The 27,789-nt window shown below is 39.8% G+C and overlaps 1 protein-coding gene across 2 annotated transcripts in view; it reads left to right on the top strand.

Moving 5' to 3' along the window:
• Positions 1-27,789, top strand: part of Pip5k1b (phosphatidylinositol-4-phosphate 5-kinase type 1 beta) — a 291,725-nt gene that overhangs the window by 13,209 nt on the left and 250,727 nt on the right. The window contains exon 2 of one of the 2 annotated variants that reach the window (XM_046459396.2): positions 20,918-21,020. The exons of the other annotated variant lie outside the window; for it this stretch is intronic. The gene's annotated coding sequence lies outside the window, so the exon portion shown is untranslated. The remainder of the gene's footprint in view (positions 1-20,917; positions 21,021-27,789) is intronic. 2 annotated transcript variants of the gene reach the window in all.

Here is a 27,789-nt window from a genome sequence, read left to right as displayed (position 1 = left end):
CCTACACGGCAGTTTATAATGTAAACATGATGCATCATTTCCTTTTGTGCAAACTCTCTACAAGGAATAGTCATTTCCACATATGTCAGAAGACTTGTAGAAGCTTTCTGGAACTGAGTTTCCTGCACATGTGCCTGACAGCTCCAGGGATGATCATCAACACTCCCTCACATTACATCTGTATTTGTTTCTTCATTTGTCTGCCTCCTTCACTGAAGCATAAACTTTCACTTTGTCTTGTCCACTCGCATATCCCCAGGGCTTAGAGTAGTGTCCAGCATGAAGGTGGCCTGCAATTAACATTGCTTTAAGCTATCTGAATGAATTTGTATGTCTCTACACATAAGAAGGCATGAGATTATACATCATCTTAGTGTGTTGGAGCCATATGATATGATAACAGGCAGAGTAGGTGTGGGTACAAGGAGATAAGCTGGAGGGGTTTGTTGGCACCCTACCATGCACTTCTCATCAGCTGTGCTAAGTGGCCTAAACTTTGCTTCTACAAGCAACGAGGCAACAGCAAGAAGAGATTCACGGCCAAGTGATTAGCTCATGTTTTGTTTTAGGTCAGTCACCTGGGCTATAGTTTAGAGCTGAAGTAGAAGGGAAAGAAACTGGAGGCAGTAAGGCTAATTGTGGAGAAACACAGACCTGAGTTTGAGTAGGGAGGATGAGGAAGTGTGAGCAAATTTGAGATTGAGTGGAGAGCATTTTTAGGATCTGGTGACTCACTTAGATGTGAATGTTGAGGGAATTGCATGAGTAGAAGAAGGTGAATCTCTGGCTTTTGGCTTGAGGAGATAGAGAAATTGGGGAGTAATGCTCAACCGGGTGAGAATACTTAGTGTGTTGGAGCCATATGATATGAGAGGCAGCATAGATAGGGTGACAGATGCAGGGGGCCTGTAATGATGAGTCCTGTTTTGGACTTGGATTTGAGATGCTGGTGGGATGTTGAGGTAGGATGTGGCAGTAAGGAGAGTGGTCCATGAGGGAGATGATCACTATGTTTGGTCAGGTGCTCCAGGCAGTGATAGGATTGAGACACCTGCAGGACATCAAGTGGAGTCTGGAAGGCAGCTGTGTCTGAGTGTGGATATAAGCAGAGAGATCAGGACGGAGACACTGTCACTTATTCAAACCATGAGATTAAATCAGACTCCCTGAGAAAGCTGTGTAATAGGAGAAAATATCATTCCATGATTTTCATTTGCAATTTCATTTCTCCATACCTTCATTCATTCTTTTTTTTTCCTTAATGAATCTTCTTCCATTTTCCTCTCTGCATAGTGAAATGGCATTTGATTTTCATGATGTCACATACATCCCATTATTCGTGGACCTCTCTGATCCCCATACCTGCTTCCCCAGAAATTTCTCCAGCACACATTGTCTTTGGCATTCTTGTTCTTGTGACTCTTGGAGCCTTCCCTTGAGGCTCACTTGTCACTTGTTCTCAGCTTATCTCTCCAAGCAGACTCCTGTCCTGACAGCAGGGACCACATCTTTTCCCACTCAATGTTCCCACCCAGCCTAACGGTCCCCATGCCCTCTACACACTAGCTGCTGCTGCTGCTGTTGCTACTGCTTTTCGTGGATTATTTTTTTTATTCCCCTTTAAAACAATGAAAGAAAAAGATGAAAATCTCAAGTTCTGTAAGGGTTTTTATCAGTTGATGTACCTTGAATTAAACAGACAGTGTCTGCATCGCATGTTCACAGCTGAATGTTGTATTTCTCAATAAAAAAGAAACTGGAGTATCAAAAAGGTCCACAAAACCAGTTTAGAATTCTTATCATTTGTCTTCTTCATTATTTTAACCTTTAGAGGAAGAGAGTATATCTTTTGACAGTTCCCCTCTACCTACTGCAGCTTGTTGAAAGCAGTTTATCTTCTGGTCTCATTGGGCCAAACTTCCTGTGTTTTTAAATGACATTTTGCATGTATTTGCACAAGCTGAATTTGGATGCAGTGAGAGCTTTGGTTCAAGACACAGGGATTTTGATTCATCCAGCCTGTGCTGACACTTTGGTGACCTTTGGTCAAGTGACTTGACCTCTTTTGTGTCTTTTTCTTTTCCTCATCTGTGGAATGAACGTCTATACACAGGCTCCTGACCTCCATCAAAGGCATATTGTGAGGTCAGATGGAAGATGGCCTTTGAGGTCCTTAGAACAAAAGTATCACACACATTAGAGAATTTATTTTATAGGAACTACAAAAACAGGTCATGCTCAGGGCAATCACCTTCATAGCCAGATGTGAGCAGATCTAAGCCGAGGGGTTCCCCAGAAAGAAGAATGTTCCTCTTCTTTCCACAGAGGACAAGGGTTCAAGTGGGACACTTAACTGAAACATACCCTCAACCTAGATAAGGAAAGCAATGTGCTTTTATCTTTAAAAAAGAAGACAATCTTAGATGTGGAAGTTTATTGAAGGATGCAAAGTTCATGGTTACTTGGTATAGAAAAAGAATGCTGGTAGCCAGCAATTAATTTGTATGATAGGATCCAAAGTAGGATTTGACACTCGAACTATTAAATAAGCTCATTGTTCATTCCATTTAGATGGTATAGTCTGTGGGTGTCAACTTAACATACCTTGCAGAGCACCTAATGCCATGTCTTGCATGCAGAGATTATCTGGGTTTTAAGTAGTGCTGGTATTGAGATGGAATATAAGGATCTCCCAGAAAGCACTTTTAACACCTATGGAATCTTTAAGGTTGTTGGAATTAAGTTGTTAAATCCTAATGAAAACCTCAGTTAGTAAAAGACATATATAGTCTGATGGCCTATGTCAATTGACAAAGGTATCTAAGTGGAGTTACTAAATGGATAATACCAGATTTAAAATGAGGGAAACCAAAGAGTTTAAAGGCATCAGCATAGGGGTCATGACATGACATTTTAGTCACTATAAGAATTGACCAAAATCTGTTTATTTGGCCTGGCAGTGAGTACAATGGCATAATCATAACCATAACAGTGACTTTTTTGGTTTTTCTGCCCTGGGAGTCAAATATTGAGTATTTGGTTCTGACTATAGGTTGTATGCTGACAGAATGTGGGATGTGGAAGAATAAAGGAAAGCTGCTAAAATCCTCATTTCCTGGGATCGGGGAGTGAGATATAATTGTTGAAGTTGGTGGAATTCCAGAGTTGCTGTGCCATCTTGCATTCACACTGACGGCACAGGAAGGTTCCGATTGGTCCACATCTTCATTCACACTTTTCATGGTCAATCTTTTTCATGTTAGACATCCTGATAAATGTATTGTTATGGCTCATTGTGTTTTTATATTGAGTTTTTTAAATGGCTAATCAGGTTTAACTTTTTTTCATGTGTTTATTTTCTATCCTTATAGTTTTTTTGTTAGATGTTAAGCTCATTTATAGTAAGTTTTTTGTAGTATGCATAGAATTTTTACATTGATGATTATGTTGTTCTACATGTAAAGACAGTTTTACTTCAGAACTAAAGTTGGCAAAACACAAATGAATACTTGAATACTTAAAATTGCAGAGGCACTACACAGAAAAATCAAAACAATAATATATTAAACTTTGGGTGGAGGACAGAGTCGTATAAGGATTCAGACCTAGAGATCTAAGCATGTTATGAAGAATTGTGAAAATAATCAACAAGAAGCCAAAGCAGAAAATTCTAAAAATAGTTGTCTTGGGAAAATGGAATTGGCAAGGATAGGAAAAGTAAAAGAGAAAAAGGGAGAGAGAGAGAGGAGAGGAGAAGGGAGGAGGGGGAGGGAGAGGGATAAGGAGAGAAGGTAGATCCTTCCGGGGCACACCTCCAGTAACCTACTTCCTCCAATTAGGTCCCCCCTCCCAGTAGTCCATTCATCCATCAATGGATTAATCCATTGATGAGGTTAAAAACTTCAAGATCCAATCACTTTCACAAAGTTCTAACCTTGAACTCGAGACTGAGTTACATTCTAGATCAAAATCTTAACAAGAATGGAAACTGAATGTTATGAAATAAGAAAAAATGGAAAGTTAATCTATGGTTAAAGAGTTCTCTATAAAGGAAAGATGGAAGAAAGGAAGGTTGGTCCTACAATTACAGTCCTGATGAGTATCTAACACTGACATGGATGCTTCCTGCAGTCCAGGAGCTTCCTAACTAGTAAATGTGCAATAACTTGCTTGATAATTACAGCAACCCGTAGGATAGTTATCACCATTTTATAGATGAGAAAACCAATGATCAGAAGTACTAGGTGCATTATTTGAGGTGACGTAGTCAGATTTCAAAACCACTTTGTTCAGCTTCAGAGCTATTTCTCTAACCTAAGTCATTTTATATGTATCATGGAAGGACAGTGACTGTGACACCCTATTTTATGTATAGTGGGTGCTCCTTGATCCTAGAATGATTTGATTTGTTCTTTGAGCCCATTTCCTAAAGAAGTACTTAATTTAGTTCATTCATAATTCAGCAGATATTCAAATACCTATTAACACAGTTCTGGGTACAAAGATTATTCCTTTCTAGTTGGAAGGACCAATGAAACAGAAACACAAATGTATAATTTGATGCAGTATGCCACAGAAAAAATAAATCTGGATAAGAAATACAAGATGACTTATAGGGAAATGAAGCTGGTTAGGACAAGTGGTGATCTTGGTGGTGGTGATGTGTTAATGTTAGGAAGGAAGATTGGGGAACTCCACTCTGGAGACATGGCACATGAAGATTATCTGAGTCCCTTCAGTTGCTATAACACAGTTTCGTTGATTGAGTGGCTTAAATATCAGATCTTTGTTTCTTCCAGCAATGAATGCTGGAGGGTCCCAGATCATGATGCTGATAGATCCAATGTGTGACTTCCTGACTTGCACATGGCCATTTTCTCATTGTATTTTCAAATGGCAGAGAGGGAGGAAGCAAGTTCTCTGTCTCTAGTATAAGGACACTAATCCCATTCATGAGAGCTCCATCTTTATGACCTAATTACCTCCCAAAGATCCCACCTCCTAATAGCATTGAGTGGGGGGGGGGGGTAAGAATTCCCACATATGAATTGAGGACTATCCAAATATTTAGTTTATAATGTAGACCTAAATGACATGTAGAAAAAAAAACCCTGCAGATATGGAGAAAAGAAGGAATTGTAAGAGTGAAGTTAAGAGGCAAAGCTTGTTTGGCCTGTTTGAAACACTATAAGGAAGTTAGTGTATTCTAAGGTGGGAGAGGTGAGGAGAGGGCGGGTTACTTGAGGACAAGACAAGTAGCTTCTTATAAACCACATGGTGACTTTGGGTCTTAGAGGGTTGAGTGAAAGGAAAGGCTATCCAACGAGAACTTCTTGTCCTATATCTCATGAGGAGGAAGTATTTCAAGAAGATCACTTCACTATCCAGTAAAAGTTTGAATGAATTAACTACTAGAAAAGTCCTCTATGAGCAAGTGAAAATGATGGCATTCAATAGTAATATGTACCATCTTAAAAGGTGGTTTATTGGCTGGGACGGTATTTCAATTATAGCTACATAGAGATAACAATTCATGGCACAGTTACTGATTGTTTCCTACATTTAATGGCATTAATACATTTAACCACCATTAAAAAAATGGTCTTTCTTAGCTATAAAATAATAATTGCAAGGATACGTTAGGATATTGGTTTATGGGGAGGTGTGTAAAGAGAGTTAAAGAATTAGTTTGAATTTAAAATGTTTGGATAACTGGAAATACTAAATATATTCATGTTCTTAAATTTTTCTTATAAAAAGTTTGTTGGTTTATATGCTTGAAACAAATATTTTTAAATCAATGATTATTGAAGAGTAAGAGTAAATTCTTAATTTGTTATCTAGATAACAGAAACAATTTATTTTTTGTATATATTAAAAATCTCTAGTTTAATTTACTTATCCAAAATATAGATGGAAGATAATTTCTTAACATGTTCAATCATAATAAAAAATTATATTAGAACCAAAAAGCTAAGTTTTCAAAAAAAGCAATGAAATAGAGAAAATATTTATATGTGTACATACACATAAAATTAATATTCGGATTGTAGAAGATATATAATTATGTAACAACTAGTTTTTATTTGGATAAATGGACAAAGGTTTAAGGACTATCAATTTTTTTAAATATTTATATTTTAGTTGTAGTTGGACACAATACCTTTATTTCACTTATTTATTTTTATGTGGTGCTGAGGATCAAATCCAGGATCTTGCACGTGCGAAATGAGCGCTCTACCGATGAGTAACAACCCAGCCCAAGGACTAACATTTTTACACATAAGAAAAACCAATGCAAAAGTAGTCATTCATAATTGTTAAAGAAATACAACCAAGGTAACTGAGATTTAAAAAATAAATTAAAATGGTAAGTAACAAGGTTGATATGGCTGCATATTGATAGAATTGCATACTAGCACATGATTATTATCACTCACCAGTATATCCCTGGGTTCATCCCCAGCACTTAAATCTATCAATCAATCAATTATAAAAAAATCAGTATATACTATCTAAAGAGTACCAACAATATTTAACAAAAGTCATTGGACTGAACATACCCTTTGATCCAGTAATTTCTCTTTTTGGTTGGGGAGGTGGGAGGGTCAAAGGAAAAAAAATGTTGTTAGAACAATGTTAATTATAACAACAAAAGGCTAAAAATAACTCCAAAATCTAACATTTGGAGAAATGATTAAACTATGATCTCTCATAACAATAGAATAGTATTTCCAGATACAATATTATGGAGAAATCTATTTAAAATAAGTGAAGAGATACATAAATATATGAAAAATTGTTTACAGTTAAGTGCATTGAGGAAGGCCAGAAAGCATAGAGTACTTAGGCACGTTTGATTGTGCTTCTCTTTTTATTGTGCATTTTGTTACATATGAATATGATATAAAGAATATAATTCAGTTAATGAAAGGATATCACAGGATGTAGAAAATTATACACAAGACCAACATGATTTGGAGCATCTGAGGCCCACAGACAGGAACTGGGATGAGGTCTACTCTGTTTCCAGTACAGGTAAGCATAGCAGAAGAAATGCCCTTTGAGATTTACTGGAAATAACAGTGATTCCCAAAGAGTGAGCCATGTCAGCAGAGATTTATTTTGGGATTAAAAACCTACTTTAAAGAAAGGTATAGACTTATTATGACAGCCCATATCCAATTACAACATTTAAAAAAATTTTCTCTACAAAAGCCAATCTCTCATTTCTTAACAGCTAGCATACTTTGATGTCATGTACAACTAATTCCAGAAAAGCAGAGAATTTCAGTAAGCCCGTGGAAGCCATTGTAATGAAGTTTGACCTGGGCTGCGTTGAGAAATAAAACCTTTGACCTCTTCACACCAGCTTGTATTGGAGTAGAACAATAAATTCCAGAGAATTCATTAGGTCCTTAAAACAGGTGGTGTTAGTCTATATGCTAAGTTTAAATACGAATCAACTAGTTTGAAAACAAGAAAAGGGTTAATGGATCCCAGCATTGTTTTGAATTAAAATTTTTTTTTGTGTGGTGGTATCATATGTATGTCTCCTCTTTTCACAAGAAAAGATAATCTGAGTGGGGGCCAGATAGGCTACTAGTTTCCTTGAAGTCTCAGTTGATATCTGTTCTACCCTACTGATCCTTCGATTATTAACAAGTAAACATATGGCTTCTGTAGACAAGCCCATGGATCCCTTTCATTATATATGATAATTTGATTTCAAGGGTCATATGCCATGATCCAGAGGTACTTGAGAATCTTAGAGGTTATTCTAGAATTCTTGATGTTAAAAGGTGTCATATTACAATTTAACATCAGTTTATGAGTATCTGTAGCACCCATATGATTTCTGATATTATTGATGTCTAGATAAGATGTGTATCTTTTCTGGGAAAAGTGGGAAGAAGCGAAGTTGTCATTGCACTAGACAGGTCTGAGGTGATTTAGTCCCTTTGTCTTCCTAACAAAAAACCATCATCTTAAATGAGGCTAGTGATAACCTACTTCAGTGGATTATTAAGAGAGTTACTGTTATGGTTTAGATACAAGGTGTCCCCCAAAAGGCTCATGCATGAGACAATGCAAGTAGGTTTAGGGGTGAAATGATTGGGTCACGAGAATCTTTTGTGAACAAAAGACCTGACAAGATCAATGCCATTCCTCAGGACCCAAGGTGATGTAGAATGTGGTGGCAGTACTTCTTCCTGGGTGTTATGTTCCCAGCTACTTTCCTTTACCACACCCTTCTGCCATGATGTTCTGCCTTGGGTCCTGAAGATTGGAGTCACCATCTATGTATGAATGGAGACCTCTGAAACCGTGAGCTCCCAAATAAACGTTACCTCCTAAAATTGTTCTTGTCAGGCCTTCTGGTAACAGAAGCGAAACAGCTGACGAAAACAGTTACTGAATGAAGGAATACAGTGGGTAGAACTAAGTAAATGATGCTTCGTTCACTTTCTATGTGCAAAGCTTTTTATAAGGTACCTAGGGTGAAGGGGATAACATTAAGATAGAGGGACTGGTGTGAGAAAGCAATTGCTAAAACAAATCTATTGTAAGGAGGTATATAATAGGTTAAGGGAGTTGAGCACACAGCTCAATTAGGGAAAGACTGTGCAGTTAAAAGAAGATGCTGAATGTGTTTGGCATTAGGGTAAAAGCCAACCCTAGTGTTCTAAAGTAAGCCTTTGAGGTTAAGTGTGTGTGATGGTTTTCTATATAGATTTGAAGACAGGCTGGTGCACAGGGCAAACCCTGGCTGTGAAATTGCTTTAAAAAGTGATATAATGTTAGAATTTTGCCCTTAGCTTTTGAAAATTGCCTCTTTCCCACTGTGTTTCAGGAAGTTTGTCATCATAAGCCAACTGCAACCCTTTTTATAATATGGGTGGAAGGAGGTATAGGAAGCCTTGGGAATGACTTTCATCTCCTTCCAGCTGGTCTTTGTCTTCCAGGAATCCCGGCACCTCCCCCACAGAGCCATTCAGTGGGGTTCCTGTGAGCCAGTCCCAAAGTAGTTTTGCTTGCTTGCAGCTTCTGAAATCCTTCCATGACAATAGAATAAATAGTGAGCTAGAGGAGATAACCATTTTATTTATACCTCTCTATGGAAAGTGACATCTTTCAATGTGTATTTTTCACTAATTTGTAGGTATCTTCACTTTTCCTTTTGGATTATAAATTCCTTAAGGAAATAAGGGTTTCATTTGATTTTCAATAAATAAAGTGTTGTTGAAAAGAATTTCTTTTACTTTAAAGTCTTGACAACTGTTTGAGTTACGTGGGTCTCTTTGTTTGCTTGTTTAAAGAGATGTTCAAGATTATCTGAAACTATGCACAGATGGTCCTCAACTTATAATGGTTCAATTTAGAAATTTTCTACCTTATAGTGGCATGAAAACATACCTGTGCAGGGCATAGTGGTGCACACCTGTAATCCCAGCAACTGGGGAGGCTGAGGGAGGAGGATCACAAGTCCAAAGCCAGCCTCAGCAACTTAGCAAGGCCCTAAGCAACTTGGCAAAAACTCTGTCTCAAAATAAAACACAAAAAGGGCTTGGAATGTGGTTCAGTGGTTAAGTACCCCTGGGTTCAATCCCTGGTACAAAAAAAAAAAAAAAAGAAAAGAAAACGTATCTATTCAATCATTCTGGTTTTCACTTTCAGTTTTTTGTTTAATATATTACATGAGCCACTTGATGCTTTTTTGTATCTGGGCTTTATGTTAGATGATTTTTCCAAAATGTAGTCTAATGTATGTATTATAGTAGGCTAGGCTAAACTATGATGTTTGGTAGGTTAGGTGTATTACATACATTTTCAACATACAATATTTTCTACTTATGTTGGGTTTGTCAGGATTTAATCTGATTTTATTAGTTGAGGAGCATCTGTATTCATTTGGTTTTCTGCATGTTTGGGATTCAAAGAGAATTGATTCTCTTACCATTTCTAATTTGTGCTCTGTTGGCATCAGGGATTAGCCATCGGATGTGTTCAGAGTCTTCATATCTCTTTAGAAACTCAAAACTGTGTTCCCCTACAGTTTATGGAAAGCAGATCATAGGAGGAGGCACCGGTCTCAGATCTGGTAGCTAAACCAGGCACTTGTGTCTGACAAACAGAAGCTAGTAAGACCCAAAAGAAAACAAATTAACGTGTCTAACAGATGTAGGAAGGTCAATGTTTTTCCTAGGAGGCTGTCTGGGACAACTCAGTTAAGTACCAGCTGTCAAGAACACAGTGCAGTAGAAAGGTCTGCCAGCCTCTTAAGCAAAGTTGAGTAATTCTTGGTTGAATGGAGGGGACATTACAACTGCTCACTGGCACAATGGGTGGGCATTTGGTAAAAGCTCTTCATGGTGGTGGTGGTGGTGAAGGCTCCCTTATACAGATTTTACACCTGCAAGAAATTTAGTACCTTCTTCCCTATCACTTTGCACCTGCAAGAAATTTAGTACCTTCTTCCCTATCATAAATAAGATTATTTACTTTAGTTAAGGGCCACAAGAGAATTGTAAATACTCATGTACTCGTGTAATTGAATTGGTGGTAACTCACTTTTATAAATCCTCTAATAAGCAGACCATTTCAACCACAAAACTGTCAGTGGTAAATGAGAAGCAGATTGTTGAAGGGAACCTTGCTGCATGTTGTGTGTGGCAGGTGGTGTGGCACTGGCTGCTGGTGACTCTAGCCCGTGGGATGGCCTTCCACACACTCCTAACTGGACCCCTTGTGTCATTTTATTTTTCTGTATACATTTTGTGTCTGTTAGCATCTCCTCTCTTTTTCTTTCTTGGCTAACCTTGCAAAAGTTTTGTCAGTTTTGTTGAGCTTTTAAAAATACCAACTCTGGGGCTGGGGTTGTGATTCAGCGGTAGAGCGCTTGCCTAGCACATGCGAGGCCCTGGGTTCAATCCTCAGCACCACATAAAAATATATGAATAAAACAAAGGTATTGTGTCTAACTACAACTAAAAAATAAATATTAAAAAAATACCAACTCTGTTTCATTGATCTTTTGTGTTGTGTTTTTAGTCTCTAGTCCCATTATTTCTGCTCTGATCTTTGTTATTTTTTTCCTTCTACTAACTTAGGGTTTGGTTTGTTCATGTCTAATTCCTTAAGATGCACTAGTAGGTTGTTTATTTGCAATCTTTCTAGTTTTTGATGTGGGCACAATTGCTATCAACTTCCTTCTTAATAGGGCTTTTGCTCTATCCCTTAAGGTTTAGTGTGTGTGTTTTCCATGTTCATTTTGTGCTCACTAGTCCTTCCAAATGATTGGCTTCTGAAGCTGTGTGAAGAGTGGCAGCTAAGCACAGTGCTTTAGAGCACTGTTGAAAATGACATCTCCCTTGAGTCATACTGTCTATACTATATACAAGCCCTTTGTGACTTCTGGCTTTGGGGAGGAACAATTGAATAAACATTTTCTCAGTTATCCTCAGACCAACAAGAGTTTTTCACTTTCCTTCTGAGATCACCACTCTAGACTCTATAGTGGATAGACACTTAGACTCATAATGCATACTTTTTAACTCGTGAGTGTTTGTTAGGAAGCAGTGGAGTGTACTGTGGTGATGATGAGCTGGAATCTGAGTTCAGTTCTGGCTCTGCAATTTCCATGTGAACCCAGGAAAGTCACTCAACTACTTCCCTTGATAGCATTTTCAGCTATAAAATGGGGTAAGTATGTTCTTACCTTGTTGAGTTGTTGTCAGGTAAATCTTCTACGGTGAGCACTCAAATATTTGCTAATGTTTATTAGACAACTTGATTAATCAAAGCACAGGGAGGGTGCACACAGAAAACTAGATGAAGACCATTCCATTAAGGAGCTCACAGAGTAGTTAGCAGATATGCTCAGGAGATAATATGAAGTCAGTTGGGATTTGAGTTTGAGGAAAAGAAAGCCCACTCCTGTGTGGGAGGTGCACTGACTAAATGAAGCTAAAAGAAACACAGGAAAGGGCCAGATGTCCTGGATGGAGGGAAGGACAGCAAGAACAAAGGTGCTACCTTCAGCATATCTCCATGGCTTGGCAGGTGAGGACTGGTGGTTGCAGGCAGATGAGTCTAGAATGTGTACAATGGACTGGATACAGAAAGTCCTCCTGCTTCGTCTCTATGCCTTTTTACAGTTCACTAAGGTGGTGGCTGATATTTGATCCCATAGCTTCAAATGGTCCTAAGACTCACAAGAATGAAGATGTCTGTGGAAGAGGAGAAACAGAATTCATAAAGAAGGAAGAACTTGCTACTTGTAATTCCCACAATTCGACGGAAGGGCCACTCTGCACAGATTTAGTGAGGTTAAAAGGAGGGGGGAAAAAGCAGCCCATCTGCTTGATTGTTGTGGGAACCTTCTGCCAACCAGACAGATGGAGGCTGATACTTTGTTGATACAAACTGTAAAACTGGAAACAGCAATAGGAGGTGACCATCTCAGATTGTGCTGGCTGGGTGATTGGGCTAAAAACAAAAACCAAAAATTAAAACCCCACTAGTATCTGTTGGCCTATTTTTGTCACTTAGAATACAACCAAGAAAGTTGTTATAACACTGAGCATTAAGGAGGAATTGCTTCATGGTGTGGAAAATGGAGATGCTTTTAAAGACAGTAGTCATGATTTCTTGGAATTTTTTTTAGCAAACTTATTACTTTAGAAAATTTCTGGATTTAAAGGATGTTTTATTTTTCCATTTCTATGACAAACTACTTGAGAAAATCAACTTAAAAGGAGGAAAGATTTATTTTGGCTCGTAGTTTTGTAGGTTTCAGACCATGGTCAGTTGTATATAATGGTGGAAGAAGCTGCTCACTTCATGGCAGAAAGATACAGCAAGGGGCTAGGGTCCTAAGAGGCCCTTTAAGTGCACACTCCCAATGACCTAACTTCCTCCCTCTAAGCCCCACCTCCTGAAGTTTCTACCACTCCCCAGTAGTGCCACAGGCTGATGACTGAGCCTGCGTCTTTGCGGGTACTGCAGATTCAAACTATAGCACAGGTCTGTTCCAAGTACTAGTACATAAAATTCTTATTACCTCATTGAGTTTCCCTTATCTTCACCTTACATAACTATGGTACATTTGTCTCAATTCATTAGCTAATACTGATTATTAACTGAAGTCCATACTTTATTTAAATTCCTTGTTTTTCCCCAATGTCCTGTTTTTGTTCCAGGATCCTACCATATGTTTTTGTATAGGTTCCTTTTGGTTGTGACAGTTTCTCAGATTTTCCTGGGTTTTGAGGACCTTGACAGCTATAAGAATATGTCAGGTGTTTTGCAGAAGGTCCCCCAACTTGGATTTGTCTGGTGATATTCTCATCATTAGACTGGAGTAATGTGCTTTAGGGGAGGTAAAATATCATCCTCATGATGTTATAACAGGAATAATACCACTAACAGGACTTCTCCCTGTCCATGATGATCTCGGCGACCTGGATGATGTACTGTTTGTCAGATTTCTCCATTATAAAGTTACACTTTTTGTTTTCTTCTCTTTTCATCCTGCAGTCTTTGGAAGGAAGTCATTATAACAGCCCACATATAAGTGGTGGAAAGTTTTGTTCCTCCGCCTTTAGGGTGAACTATCTATAAAATTATATGGAATTCTTCTGCATGGGAGATTTGTCTACCCTCCCCATTTATTTATTCAACCTCTTATATCACTATTGACTCATTTATTTTATACTTTGGGTTATAATCCAATATTGCTTTATTTCTTGATTGATTGATCAAATCATTCTAGGTTTACATCTTTCTTAGCTTTCTCTTTCAGTTGGCTTCTGTGTCCCTTGGCATACTCTCATCATTGAGGAGACTTGTTTGTTTAGCATTAGACTTGTTTATTATTTTTTGGCACTGCAAAATGTTCTTGAATCATTTGATGTCTTTCCTGTCTCAGACCCATTGGAATTTGCAATTATAAAGAAAAAAAAATATCATTATAAGACACGCTTCCAGAGCTTTAGGAGAACAGGTTTAAAAACATTTAAAGGACATAAATCAGATCTCACAGCTTTTAAGGGATATGTGACCCAGAAGAGACGAGAGTTTCTGAAAAAGGAAATTCTGATTACACAAGTATGATGAAACTTCATGAGAGAGATGAGGAGAGAGAACATAAAGGAACTCATGTGGCTTCAGAGGGTGTGTTGTGATTAATTTGGATTTTAAAAAGTCATGCACAGAAGATACTTAGGATCAGACTGAGAATTTCTAAAAATAACATCATCAAAAGTTACTGAGCTGCTGGTTTGGTAAAACAATTTCATGACTCTTCTAAATGAAGTGATATTTTTTTCTATATACCAGTTATATTAGCAGGGCGCTCTTTTCATTTCTCTGAATTCATCTCTGATCTTAGTTCATTCACTTAGCAAAGCAAATTTTTGTGTAACACACAATTTGTGAACTCATTTAGACTCTGGGAATGCATCAGTGGACAAAGCTGCCAGATTCTGTGTTCTCAGGGAGTTTACACTCTAAATTCAAGAAGGTGGATGACAAGCAGGCATTTTAAAAAATATGGAGCAGTTCATGGTATAGAGAAAAGAAAATCAGGATAAGGAACACAGAGAGCCCTGGGGTGGGGCTGCTATTTATAGAAGGTGCTCCAAGAAAAATCCATTGATAAGGTGGCATTTGAGTATACAACAGATGGTATAGCCCAGGAATGAGCCATCTGCATACCTTAGGAGAATTTCAGGCAGAGGGGACACAGGATATAAAAGGCCTGAAGCCAGAAAAGGGTCAGCATGACAAAGAGGTAGGCTGAGTGAGGGCAAACATGCATGCCTGGTCAGGGGGATGCCATTCATAGGAGGCAGGTGTGAGTGGCTGTCCCCAGAGCTGAGTGCTGCTTTGGACCTGGACAATGCAGGTAGCTCCTGGACTTTGAGTAGGTAGGAGGCATTAGAGGCTTTTGAGCAGAGGAATAAGATAATCTGATTTCACATTTGAAAAGGACCACTCAGGTCATCTGGGTGATGGCCTGAAGAGGACAGAAGTGGAGAAACCTATTAGGAGGTCTTTTTTATCCATTAGTACATTTTAATCTGAATTTGTTAATCTTATTGTCTTTTTATGTTTCTTTCACATAGTAGTAACTGGGTATACAGACCATTTTCCATCTACATATTTTAAGATTTTTCTTTTCAATAGTCATTAAGTTTATAATCTTTAGTGGCTTCATAACAATTTCTTATTAGTTTCCTATTCCTCCTATAAAATATTAACACAAATCTAGTGACTTAGAAGGACACAGCTTTATTATCTTATGGTTCCAGAGGTCAGAAGTCCTAAACTCAAGGTCCTGGTAGGACTGCGTTCTTTCTGGAGGCCACCCTCAATCCTTGATTCATGGCCTCTTGCTCCCACTTGAAAACCAGCAGCATTTTCAAATCTCTCTCCCTCCACCCTCTCCCCACTTCTGCTGCTGTCATGACCTCTCCTCCTCTGACTCTGATCCTCTGTTTTCCCCTTATGCAGACCTTTGGGATCACACTGAGCACACCTGCGTAATCCAGGTAAATCTCCCCCTCTCAAAAGCCTTCACTTCATCACATCTGCAGAGTTCCTTTTACCATATAAGTTCATATCCACAGGTATTTTCTGGCAATTAGGATGTGGATATCTCTGTGATAGCATTATTCGGTGTATCAGTTGGTGTTTTATAACTCATTTACCATCGCAGATATTAGGTGCTTAGGCTGCATCTACTTTTGGGCTTGTATTATATTCTTATACCTCCTGTATTTGTATATTGACGTTTGTTATCTGCAAAATGTATTTCTTAAGATAAATGCCCAGGTGTAGAGTTCCTGGGACAAAGGGCATGAAGATCTCATTTATTTGCTCTCCAATTACTTGGCTATGTTATCAGTAAATATATGAGCATGTCCTTTTTGCCACAACCTACCAGCCCTGATTTTTGTCCCTTAAAATGTACATTTCCAGAGCTGGGGATGTGGCTCAGTGGTAGATTGCTTGCCTAGCATGCATAAGGTCCTAGGTTCAATCCCCAGTACACACACACACACACACACAAAAGTATGCTACACCATAGTATGCTACAAAGGATTTTATTGTTGTGTGAATTTAATTTCTTTGTTGGCTAGGTTAAATCTTTTGGTGGTGATGTGTATGTATGTGTGTGATGCATGGTATTTTGAGAGTAGTGTTTTTGTTTTGCTTGTTGGTTTTGCTTTTGGAGCTGGAAGAATGTGGACTGTTGCTTAAGTGGGGGGTAAGGGTGGCATTAATAGATGACATATGTAAAACTAAATTAATTGCTTTTACTTCTGCCGCAGTCTGTCTGGGCACAAAGTAACCGAGCCGCCACAAAGCCTTGTAGGTTCAAACAGCAACTCTTTATTCCCGAACTCTCACCGGCACTCTACACACACTTCCGGGGAATACACTCCCTGTACCGGGCTCCGCGTGCCAATTCTCTCAGAACCCCGTGGGAACTCAACAGGAACTCCAAAGTAGCGGGGCGCCTGAGGCAGCAGGATCTGCCCTAATCCCAGCAGGATCCACCCTAATCCTGGAGCCGCCCTATTCCCAGCAGGATCCACCCTAATCCCTAGCAGGGTCACCTTTCAACCATTCCCTCTGGCAAAAATGCCAGGTGTCATTCTGACTAAACTGTGGCTCTCAACATACTTCCCTATTCAAGAGATGATCTTCAAAATGGGAAGGACATTATATTACAGGGGATTCAGAATACAGTGAAAGAGCATCCAGGTAATTGAATGAATTCATATTTCTGGGGCATGCTAGATGAAATCTTGGGGTGCTGAAGGCATTAGCAGATACTATCTCTGGGCAACTCCCAGCAATCACAGATTTAAATATTAGAAAGCAAGGGAGGTTCTGGAAGAGCTGAGACTTTTAAACGTTGTTCTGAATAGTGCTGAAAAAGTCTAATTCCTTAAACTAGCAATGTATGAAATGCTTCCTTGCATAATTTCTCAATTACCACCAAATAAATGACTTGTGATCCCATAGAAGCGATTGCCTTGATCCCTAGGAACCAGCATAAAGTTACTAATCTGTATTTTGGGTTCATCACATTTTCTTTTTGGATAGGGATTTCTTGATTGGAAGAGAATGTCATAGACAGTGAAGCATTTGGCAAGAATCTCTCACAGGAAGAGAAGTGCAGATGATTCTAGTCCTATGCCATAGCACAGGTGATAACTGCGTGCCAGTTAGCCTAAGAAGAAGTTCCAGCGGCACTTCTTCTTAGGCTAATCAGGCTTTTCCTTGGCCTTAACTTTAAAAAAATTCTCGGGACTTAAAAAAAAATCATGTGGATGATGGCACAGGGTTCAGTGAATTAACTAAACCTGCAGAATAAATCTCTCTCTGCAATATGAAATATATATTCTCCAACTATGAAAATAAACCAAAACTAAATAAATACATTTATGAAAAATAATGAGAATTTTTAAGAACTGAGTTTGTATTTAATGAAAGTGCATTTTACTTTTCAGGATGCGATTGCTTTTGAAGTTCACCAGTTAAAAAATAAATGCGATAGTACTTGTACAGGGAAAACAGTTATTTTAAGGTTATTTTCCTTATGGGAGAAAGCTAGGTCCATTTACATATGGTTGAAGTGAAAGCTGGGTATAACATACAAACTGCTGGATTTGGAGGGAAAGAGCAGAGTGCTTATCCTAGCACCGCCACTAACTAGTTGTCATCTTGGAAAAGCAGCTGGCTTTACCTTTCTGGGTCTGAGTTTTCTTATCTGGAAGTTGGGGACAGCAAGGGTGGGGTGCAGTTAATCGCTTTGCTCCAGTCTTTCTCCCGAGTTCTATCAGGTAGTCCAAGTACATTCTCACATTCTTCAATGAATTTGGCCAAACTTCTAGACTAATTTGGATCCTTGTAAATATTTCTTACCTTTTCATGCCTCTATGAGAAAGGGTTCTTTCCGTTCTGTGTTTTTGTTTGTTTTGGTGTTAAAGTTTTTGAGTTCTTTGTATATCCTGGAGGTTAATGCTCTATCTGAGGTGCTGGTGGTAAAGATTTTCTTCTGTTCTCTAGGCTTCCATTGATGTCTACCATGAATCTTTCCACCCTTTCAAGGTTTATTCTGGACTCCCTGCTGCTGTGCCTGAGCATGCTCTAGGCTTCCCCTTAAATTCGTGTGCTACATGCAGCTAACTTCTCAGCATGGGTTTATTGCTGCTTATTACTGCTTAATTCAAGAGAGTGACGTATTGTCCTGCATGCTGTCCACCTGCCACAAGTATATCTTGGAGTCACGTGTTGTGTTTCTGGTTAGTGCATTGGGCAGGAAGTGAACTACCCATTATTCAAGGGGTAGAGTCTCTTTGCTTATCTGAAAAACAGACCTTTTATTTCACCACCTGTGGCCAATCCTTTTCTGCTCCAGTGTCCTTAAAGGTTTTGCCTAGAAAGCTTTCCCAGCCTCAACCAGTAAGACAGGTGGCATGAACCAGGAAGCCATGTCTGTGTAGCAAGTTTCCTCTGTATGTGTACTTGCACAAATGTCTGAATTTTCATCCTGAAGAAATGAAAGCTCTCAGAACTGATCTTTCTGCAGATTCGGATGGTGTGTGGTTCCTAACAAGGCTTCACGTTTATAAATAGGGAGTCTTTAAAGCCTTCAGGATGTGATTGCTTTTGGAGAGAGTTTTTAGTCTGACTGATCTCTAGACATGTTTTGGGACTGACTAATGTTAAGTGGTTCTAATGTGGCAAAATGGAGTGGAAGGTAAGTGGTTTTTTGGGGTGTAGTTAACGACAGTAGAAGACAGAAATAACCGTACTGCTCTGTAGCCATAGAGATGCGTAACATAAAGACACAGATGCCTTTTGATATACAAGTTTCATGAAGGTCTCCAAAAGTGGGCTTCTGTGCAATACAGAAGTGAAAACTTTGTAACTGGGACTCTGATGTCTTGGTTCTGATGAAGTCGCTGTAGCTCTTGAGCTACAGAGTTGTTTGCATGTCATAAAACTGTGATGTGACCTTAGGTAAATATTTATTCAGTGGGAAGTGTGGGTGTGCACAGCAAGGTCTTCTCCTTCCTTATGGACTGTTTCCTTATGAAATTCGTTAGTCCCTGACTCTGGGACAATGTGATAGCATGGGAGTGGCACAGACCATAAATGTCACAAGATCTGAGCTCAGGCCACAGTGTGGCTAGTTGTCCATGTTTGTAAGATTTTAGGCTCAGAATTCTCTTGATGGGTCAGAGGTGTTTCACTCCTAAAATTGAAAAGAGTTGGCCAAATAGATCAGTTCTTTCTAAAGACCCTTTTAGCTTTAAAATCTCTAATTAGTATTTCCTTCTTTCTTTTTTTAAGAAAGCATTGAATTTTTATTTATTTATTTTTATGTGGTGCTAAGGATGGAACCCAGGGCCTTGCACATGCTAGGTGAGTGCTCTACTGCTGAGCCCCAGCCCCTCTAATTAGTATTTCTACATGCCATTTTACTCGCCCATTTAACCACAGTTTGGAAATACTGATTTATAAAGGAACAAATATATTCTAGGTATTTCCATAACACAGATAATAGTTCATGTTTTTAGAGTGGTAGTCTTTTTTTTCTAAACAAACATATGTAAGAATTAGTAAAACAGAGTATGTACATAAATCTCAAAATTTGAACTACATATACATTTTTATAAAATGATTTGTTTCCCTTAACATTGTACATTGTCTGTCATCTGAGTAGTGCTTGGAGTTCTTATCCAAACCCAGATTCCCTTGGTCTTTTCTGTAGTGTCTTCTGAGTTTCACATTCTGGGGACAACATTACAAGCACCCTCCAAAGTAAACACCTGTGGCTCATGAACATCTCATGGGTGCAAATAGCCAGCCCCTGCTGTTCCAAAAAGTAAGCATCGGGGTGACTCCCAGAGAACTCTGTGCCTTCTTGCTGTCCACTGCCTAGGCACAGACTGCCACTCCCAGGGGACACGGTGGAGGGTAATGGGCGACCCTTAAGTAATGGTATCGGCACATGACCTGACACTGTCTCAGATGCCCTCCATATATAGTTTTGTTTGTGCACTACCAGGGGAAATGGAGCTGACTCTGGACCCAGGGATGCATCAGGGAAATTTGGGAACCTGTGCTTTTCTTTCTGTTCCCTGCCCCTTTTCTGCCCCAACTCTTGCCCCTCTCCTGACACTCTTTTTCTCCTTCTCCCCCTGATTTTGTGTTTCCCTTCTGTTCTCATCAAAAATCATTAACTGAGCAGGTTTTAGTGGTGGGTGCTGAGGTGCGGGGGGCAGGGCTGCTTATCATGGCCCTGCTCATGAGACATTTATGTTCCCCCACTGTTCAGGTCAGTGAGCTTCAGAGTTAGAAGATAATCTTAGCTAGGATTTGAAGAATAAGGAAAGTTAAAATACTACTGAATGTTTAAAAAGTTTTTGCCTTCTGTTTTGTTTGCTTACGTGTGGTTCCAGTGACTTGAAGGGTTACATTGGTTTGGGTAGGCATTCTTGGAACTTGAAGACCAGAGAACCTATAATAGGAAATATTGTGTTTAGTGGGAAGTTTTACTACATCACTATATGCATAGTAAGGTCACTTCTAGTTCTAAAATTCCATGATTTATAGCATTGTTTCTATGGAAAAATACATTCCAAGTTCCAAACAGCTGAGTTTTGGACTCTAACTCCTTTGAGACTTGGAACCACCCATATCATCTTTACTGTCTTTAAATATGCAGGTAGGTGAATGTCATTGGCTTTATTTGTAAATAACAGTAACAAAAGTAACTATTGTGTGAGTGATTTCAATGTGTCAGATACTATCATCAGAGCCTTCATATATTTGATTATTCTCCTGATCACAGTGATTCTTTGAAATAGGCATTATTGTCTTCATTTTACAGGTGAGGAAGCTGAGGCTAGCAGAAACAAGAGGTGACCACAGACCCGTCTGATCACATTCTTGCAACCTTTCTTTGGTGCCTGACACTTCCCAACCACATGCTAGTGAGTGTTTCCTCTTTTTGCTTCATCCCCAATGGTCCTTTCTCAAGAGAGGTGGAAGTTGATTCTTTTAAAAGCTCCTATGCCCACCAAGAGATCCAAAACATCAATTCCCTTTGATCATGTCAAATACCATGATGATTCTCTGTTGCTTTTTGGTGGTGGTGACTGAGAGTGGGCATGGTCTCAAGAGCTTGTAGAAAGATTGGCTTCAGGAAAATGTTTTATACAAAATAACACTACAGTATTCAACTACAAGATTCAAATGAACATACCAAAAATTGTTTTGTAAAGGATAGGATGCAGTAGTCAACAGAGATGGGTAACAGATTTCTCTCTCTTTTAACATAATTACTTGCAGTATTCACAGAAATCTGACTTCAAGTGTAGGCCAGGAATGTTCACTTGCTCATTCACTCATCATTGATGAGACTTTTAATGGCTCCTCTCCTGCACCAGTTTCTGTAGGTCCAGGGATACCAGAGTAGATGAGACAACGGAGCTGGGAACCTAGTGAGTACAGGCCTAGGAACTTCATAAACACTGGTTTAAAATAACTCAAATACCAAGACTCTTTTAAAATTATCTTGATTTGAAGTGATTGCAGACAGAAGCCATACCAACATGTAAAGAAAAATCCCTTTCAAATAGTGTAGATTTGATAGGTGATATTTCCAATAGCATAAAGACCCATATAGTGTGTGTTGATTTGCTAAAACTAACTGGCCTACGACATGGGAACTGTTGACCTCTGTGCATTTGCTTGACCAAAATGCCAGTTCATTGAAGGTGAATTCCATTTCATATTTCATAGCCTTACACTTTAAAATTTGCTTCATAAACTTGTAAACTCAGTAACTTGGGAGGCTGAGGAAGGAGAATCACAAGTTCAGAGCCAGCCTCAGCAATTTAGAGAGGCCCTAAAGAATTAGAAAAATAAAATATAAAACAATTTAGAGAGGCCCCAAGGAACTGTCTCAAAATAAAATATAAAATGGCTGGGGAAGTGGCTCAGTGGTTAAGTGCCCCTGGGTCAATCCCTGATACACACACACACACACACACACACACTACCCCTAAGGTTGGGGAAAAGATTTGCTTAATAAGACAAAGGGAGAATGAATGGATGGAGGTAAAGAGGCTGCCAACCTGTGATGGCTACTTCTTGAAGCATTTGAAATGTGCTTCAGAGTTAATGTGCACTTTCATGTTATTATCTGTATCTGTTGTAAGAAAATGCAAGTATGCACCTAATTTCTCGGGTTTCATTTGGATTGAGACTATGGGTATTTCCAATGGGGTGCAGATGGCAGTGCCAGTAAGCCTTCCTCTTATAGCAACATCTAAGGGGAGGACTCATAGGCTTCAAGTTGGTAACTTGGCCAGAGCCTGTTTCTGGAGAGCCTGTTTCAGAGATGAGCTTGGTGGTAGCTCCTGGTGGTCAGGATCCTTTCTGGAATCACATTTGTCTACCTGGAAGAGGGGGAAGGTGCAGGAATGAGACCTGCTGATGTAGACAGGAAGTCAGTTGCCTCAGCTGCTGAAGGCTCTGCCTGGGGCAGCAAAGACTGGGCAGTGTCACAAGGTGAACCCAGAAGCTGCAGTGATCTTAGTGTTCAGAGAGGGCACAATGGACCTCAGTTTTGGAGCATATCTTTTCCATAAGATATGCTCCCATATGGAGGTCCAGAGGATAATCTGCCTCCTGCTTCCAACAAATAGATTTCGGGGGGGGGGGGGCAGAAAAACCAACTTTATATAGTCTCCCACTCTCCCGTTAAAATGTACTCAATGGAAAAGTGTATCTTGCCTCTGGATAAAAACATATCACATGCTTGTTCTCATTCCTCTCTCATAATAAAAAGCTCCACTTTAGTTTGCTAGAATCTGTATCATGTAATAGTCAATTTCATTCATGTTTACAGCGGCTTCTTTCCTCCTGCTCTGGCCTGTTGCAAGAAGGGGCTGTGGTTGAATACTTTGCTGCTAACCCAATCATTTTTACTTCTGGGTTAGGCTTGGGTTATGGGACAGAAAGAGGAAGGAGCATAGCAAAATTTTTACCTGGCAGGTGGTATCACAGGAGAGTTGTGGGTGTGAGAGCTGATTCTTTCTCCCATGGAAACTTTTGTGGGTTCTTTAGTGATATCCCCTTACCCTGTCTCTGGGGACCTCTTACCCCCGTTTCCCTGGTGTGGCTGCTCAACTATCATCAGTCTCATTGCAAACTCCTTTCTCAGTCTCTGGGAAGCCCTCTGGCCCATTTGTACTCCTCTGTCCTGGGTTCACGTTGCTGTCCAGGTGGCCCTTGTTAGGCAGAGCCTAATACAGCCCCAGACATGTGATTCATCATGTGGTCTGTGGGTGATACACTGGAGGAATGAAGGCTGAGCCCAGTACTGTTGGTCTCCCTTGACTCATCCACTAGCCCACCTCCAGGTCTTCAGATTTCTCTGGAAGAAGTCACAGACAAGGTCACAGTGCTTTTCATATTATAAGTCTCTTACTTTCCAGGTGGTCCTGTGGAGGCCACTCCCTAGGCCAGAAGGGGGAGGTACAGGTTCTTCTCCTCGTCCCTTAGTCCTTTACTCTAGGACTAGTCTGCAGCCCACTTAGTTGGAACATTCTCTCCTCCTAGTCACCAACATCCTGACCCAGTTGTGCTCAACTATCAGTGAATCTAGTGAAAAAAGTTGGGGACCACAATCTTTGAAGCATTGCCTCTAGACCTGGTGCCTCCCTTTGGAATCTGGTTCCTAGTACATCTTAGTGGCTTATTTGACTTACCATTTAAAAAAAAAATTTCTGTAATACTTTTTTTGGGAAGCAACAGTGCTTATCATATCCTCTGCTCTTGGGGATTCACAAAATGCACAGCATTTGCTCCAGCCTCTTCCTCTGGCCTCCTTCCTACTCCAGGCTCTGGCTCTGCCTACATCTTCCACCTGGGACGCTCAACCTGCCCTCTTCCTGTCTTCGCATCACTGCAGGATTCTCAAAGTCACCTCCTCCTAAGATACTTCTTTGCTCCTCGGCTAAGTAGATGTCCCTTTCATTTTCCATCATTTGTATTCTCCTTATTTCCTACCCAGAATGTATCATAGATGATAAAGTTTCCAAATATATAAACTTTTGCTATCTCTTTCATCAAATGGGAAGTCCCACAAAGGAAAGGTATGTGTCTGTTTTGCTGCATAATATACACTCCATCAGTGCTCCCTAAATATTGGTTGAATAAATGAATAGAAGGGTGAATTTAAAAGTTACCTTTGGGGGCTAGGGTTGTGGCTCAGCAGTAGAGCACTTGCCTTGCACATGTGAGGCACTGGGTTAGATCCTCAGCACCACATAAAAATAAGTAAACAAAATAAAGGTGTTGTGTCCATCTACAACTAAAAAAAAAAATAATAAAAATAAAAGTTACCTTTGTATAAACCATCCTTCCCCAAATGCATCTCCACTTTTGTGTTAGCCCTTAACATCTGGAGTCTTGATTACCTGGGATACAGGTTAGGAAGTGCTGATATGATACAAGGCTTAACTTTTGCTGTATTTTTTCTGTTCTTTATTCTCTCTTCCTGTCCTGCTCTCCTTTTCTCCCCTCCTCTCTGGCCCTGTCTTTCTCACTCACTGTCACTGTGCTACAGATGACTACTCGAGGAGATGGTAGGTGAGAGATCACAGGGTGTTAATGGCAAGCATGACAGATCTCAGCATCTTTCCCTTGGTCTTGTCAAGACTCAGCCTCTCCTCCCATCCCTCTTTTCCCCCTGGCCTCTGGCCTTGCAACAAGGCTTTGGCCTGGCTTCCTGCTTCACACTGCTCTAAGGTGACTGCAGCCCAGCCTTGGTTCTGAATGGAAAGACAAGTTCCCAGGCCGTACCTACCATGTGTGGTGTAGGGTAAGAATTTCTCCTTGAGACTCAGCCCTGTGGAAGCAGTGCATTTACAGGTAGCAAATCCCCTACTGCCTGCCCTAGGCCCACACAGTTGGGGGTTCATGAGCCATGGGCAGTCTTTCTCCCAGGAAGAAGTAGAGGCTGGATTCTGAAGGAAGGCATTTTCTGGGGCCTACTTCACAGGCTGCCCTCGCCCCAGCCAAGAATCAAAAAACTTCACATTCTTCCCTTGACAAGTTTAACTCTACATTAAGGTCCTTGGGACTCCCAAAGGTGACAGCCTGGGTGGACTTGGTTCAGGAGGAAGAGGCTTATCTCACATGCACACATTCTTCTGGTGTGTCCTATCTGGTTATTATCACATCGAAACTGCAGCTGTCATTGTTGGCTGCTTAATTACTGCCTATTGATTGTAAAATAATAGACCACCAATCTTGTGAGTTAGTTATTACTGCCTTGTTGTTTTAAAGTGCACACTGTAATGCAGCAATGTTTTACTTTATGCTGTCCTTCTGATGAGTATCATTATTTACCCAAATAACAATCTTGCATTTGAAATGTGCTTCAGAGTTAATATGCACTTTCATGTTATTATCTGTGTCTGTTGTAAGAAAATGCAAGTATGCGCCTAATTTTAGAAGAGTGCCACTTAAAATTTGTATCCTTGATATTACTTTACTATAAATTGTGGCACAATATAACTATTTTTACAGCAAGTATTTATTACTTTAGTTACAAAAATTAAAAGAGAATTTTTAAGTGGGTCTGATTTGGTCTTCTTTGAGCCTTCTTGTCAAAATCCAAAAAAGTAAAATACTAGAAGACAGATTCTGTCTCAGGTCATACAAAAAAAAAAAAATCGTATTATCTTGAGTAGGAATCAGTACTCTAGAATTAACCAGAATGTGGTTTAACACTTCATTGGAAAGATATGGGGTTTCTAGCCCAGAGTTTGGTTAACATAGAGGCCCCTATTATTTATTTTTACTCAGGTGAAATTCACAGAACATAAATTTATTTTTGTTGTTATTTTGTTTTTGTTTTTCATACTGAGGATTGAACCCAGGGTCACTTTGCCACTTAGTTACATCCCCAGCCCTTTCTGTTTTTCATTTTGGGACAGGATCTCACTGAGTTGCTGGAGCCTCCCTAAGTTCCTGAGGCTAGCCTCAAATTTGCAATCCTCCTGCCTCAGCCTCTTGAGTCACTGGAATTACAGGGACAGAAATAGAGGAAGTCATTGCCTTTATCTAGATCCAAGACATTTTTACTGCTCTAAAATAAAGCCCCATCCTCCCTCAATAGTCACTCTTCATTCCCTACTCCCTGTAGCCCTTGTCAACCATTAATCTGCTTCTTGTTTCGGTGTACTTTGTTCTTCCAGAGATTGCATATACATGGAACCATATAACGTGAGTCCTCTTGTGTCTGGCATTTTTCACTTAGCAGAGCATTTTCAAGGTTCATCTACATTACAGCATGTGTCAGTTCTTGATTTCTTTTTATCGCTTAATACCCAGTATTTTTAGCATCAAAAAATTTGAGGGGCTGGTGCTGAGAACACTCTAGCACCCACCCACACACAGTCCCAGTGGTTCTGTCCCTCCGGTGATAACCTCCTCTCACAGCAAGCGTGAGATTGTAGTTCATAAAAAAGAATAAATGCTGAAGGAACAGGTGCATTAGAGCTGTAATTTGTTGCATGTTACTTAAAACTCAGGAAAAGGGCTGTAGGCAGTGGTAGGCAAGGATTACAGGTAATTCTTTGTCTGCTAGGCACCTCCTAGGGGAAAAACAAATGTTCACTAAATGACGTAAAGAAAACAATGGATTACCAGAAATACTCTCAAGACCCTTGCATCATAGAAGTTTGTTCTGGCATGAATTTTCCAAGTAGTGTTTGGAACACGTTGTTTTCCTTTCACTAGTCCCCACTCAGGTTGGGACCTGCTGGTGTAAGATCTTTTCTCCAGCCTTGTGAATGTCATGGACTAAGGAAAAGACAGTGAGTTTCAAAGGTGCACAGAGCTGAGTTCAAATCCCACCTCCGCCACTTGTTAGCCACTTTTCCTTGGGCACATAACCTTAAGTTCCCTCATGGGTAAAATGGGAATTATGATACCTACTTATTCTCCAAAGATACCACAACCTAATTGCTGGAACCAGCAAATGTTATCTTATTTGGAAAAAGGATCTCTATAGTCTTAAATTAAGGACTCCAAGATGAAGAAATTGTCCTGGATTATTCAACTGGGCCCTTGATATCATTGCCACTGTCCTAGTGAGAGAGAGGCAGAGGGACTGTCCACATTGACACACAGAGAGGAGAAGGTGATATGAAGATGGAGAGATTGCAGCACTGCAGTCTTAAGCCAAACAAGTGCCAAAGCTGACGGAAAACAGGCTGGCAAGTTTCCAGAGGGAGCATAGCCTTCTAGTACCTCAATGTCAGCCTATGCTAGTTTTGGACTTCTGGCCTTCAGAACTGTAAACGAATACATTACTGTAGTTTTGAGCCATCAGATGTATTGTTTGTTACATCAGCCACAGGAACTAATACTCTTCTTTTGCAAGATAACTTCAGACTACCCTACAACTAGCACATTATATTTTATTTTTCTCTCTTCTATCCTGTATCAAAGATGGCATTTCTCAAATTAAGAATAGTGTTTTTTACCTCTAGAGGCAGGTTTCTCAGCCTTGGTGCTAGGGACATTTTGAGCCAGATGATTCTTTATTGTGAAGCTGTCCGCTGCATGGTGACGGACATTCCACTAGATGCAGTAGTGCCTTCCCCTCAGTTGTAACAACCCAAAATGTCTCCAGACATTGCCAAATATCAACTGTGGGACAAAGATCACTCGCTCCCTGTT

This window comes from Marmota monax, unplaced genomic scaffold (genome assembly GCF_021218885.2).
Source record: "Marmota monax isolate L192 unplaced genomic scaffold, Marmota_monax_Labrador192_F-V1.1 WCK01_AAM20220418_F8-fsc00059, whole genome shotgun sequence".
Lineage (NCBI taxonomy): Eukaryota > Metazoa > Chordata > Mammalia > Rodentia > Sciuridae > Marmota > Marmota monax.
This window is presented reverse-complemented; position numbering and strand designations above follow the sequence as displayed.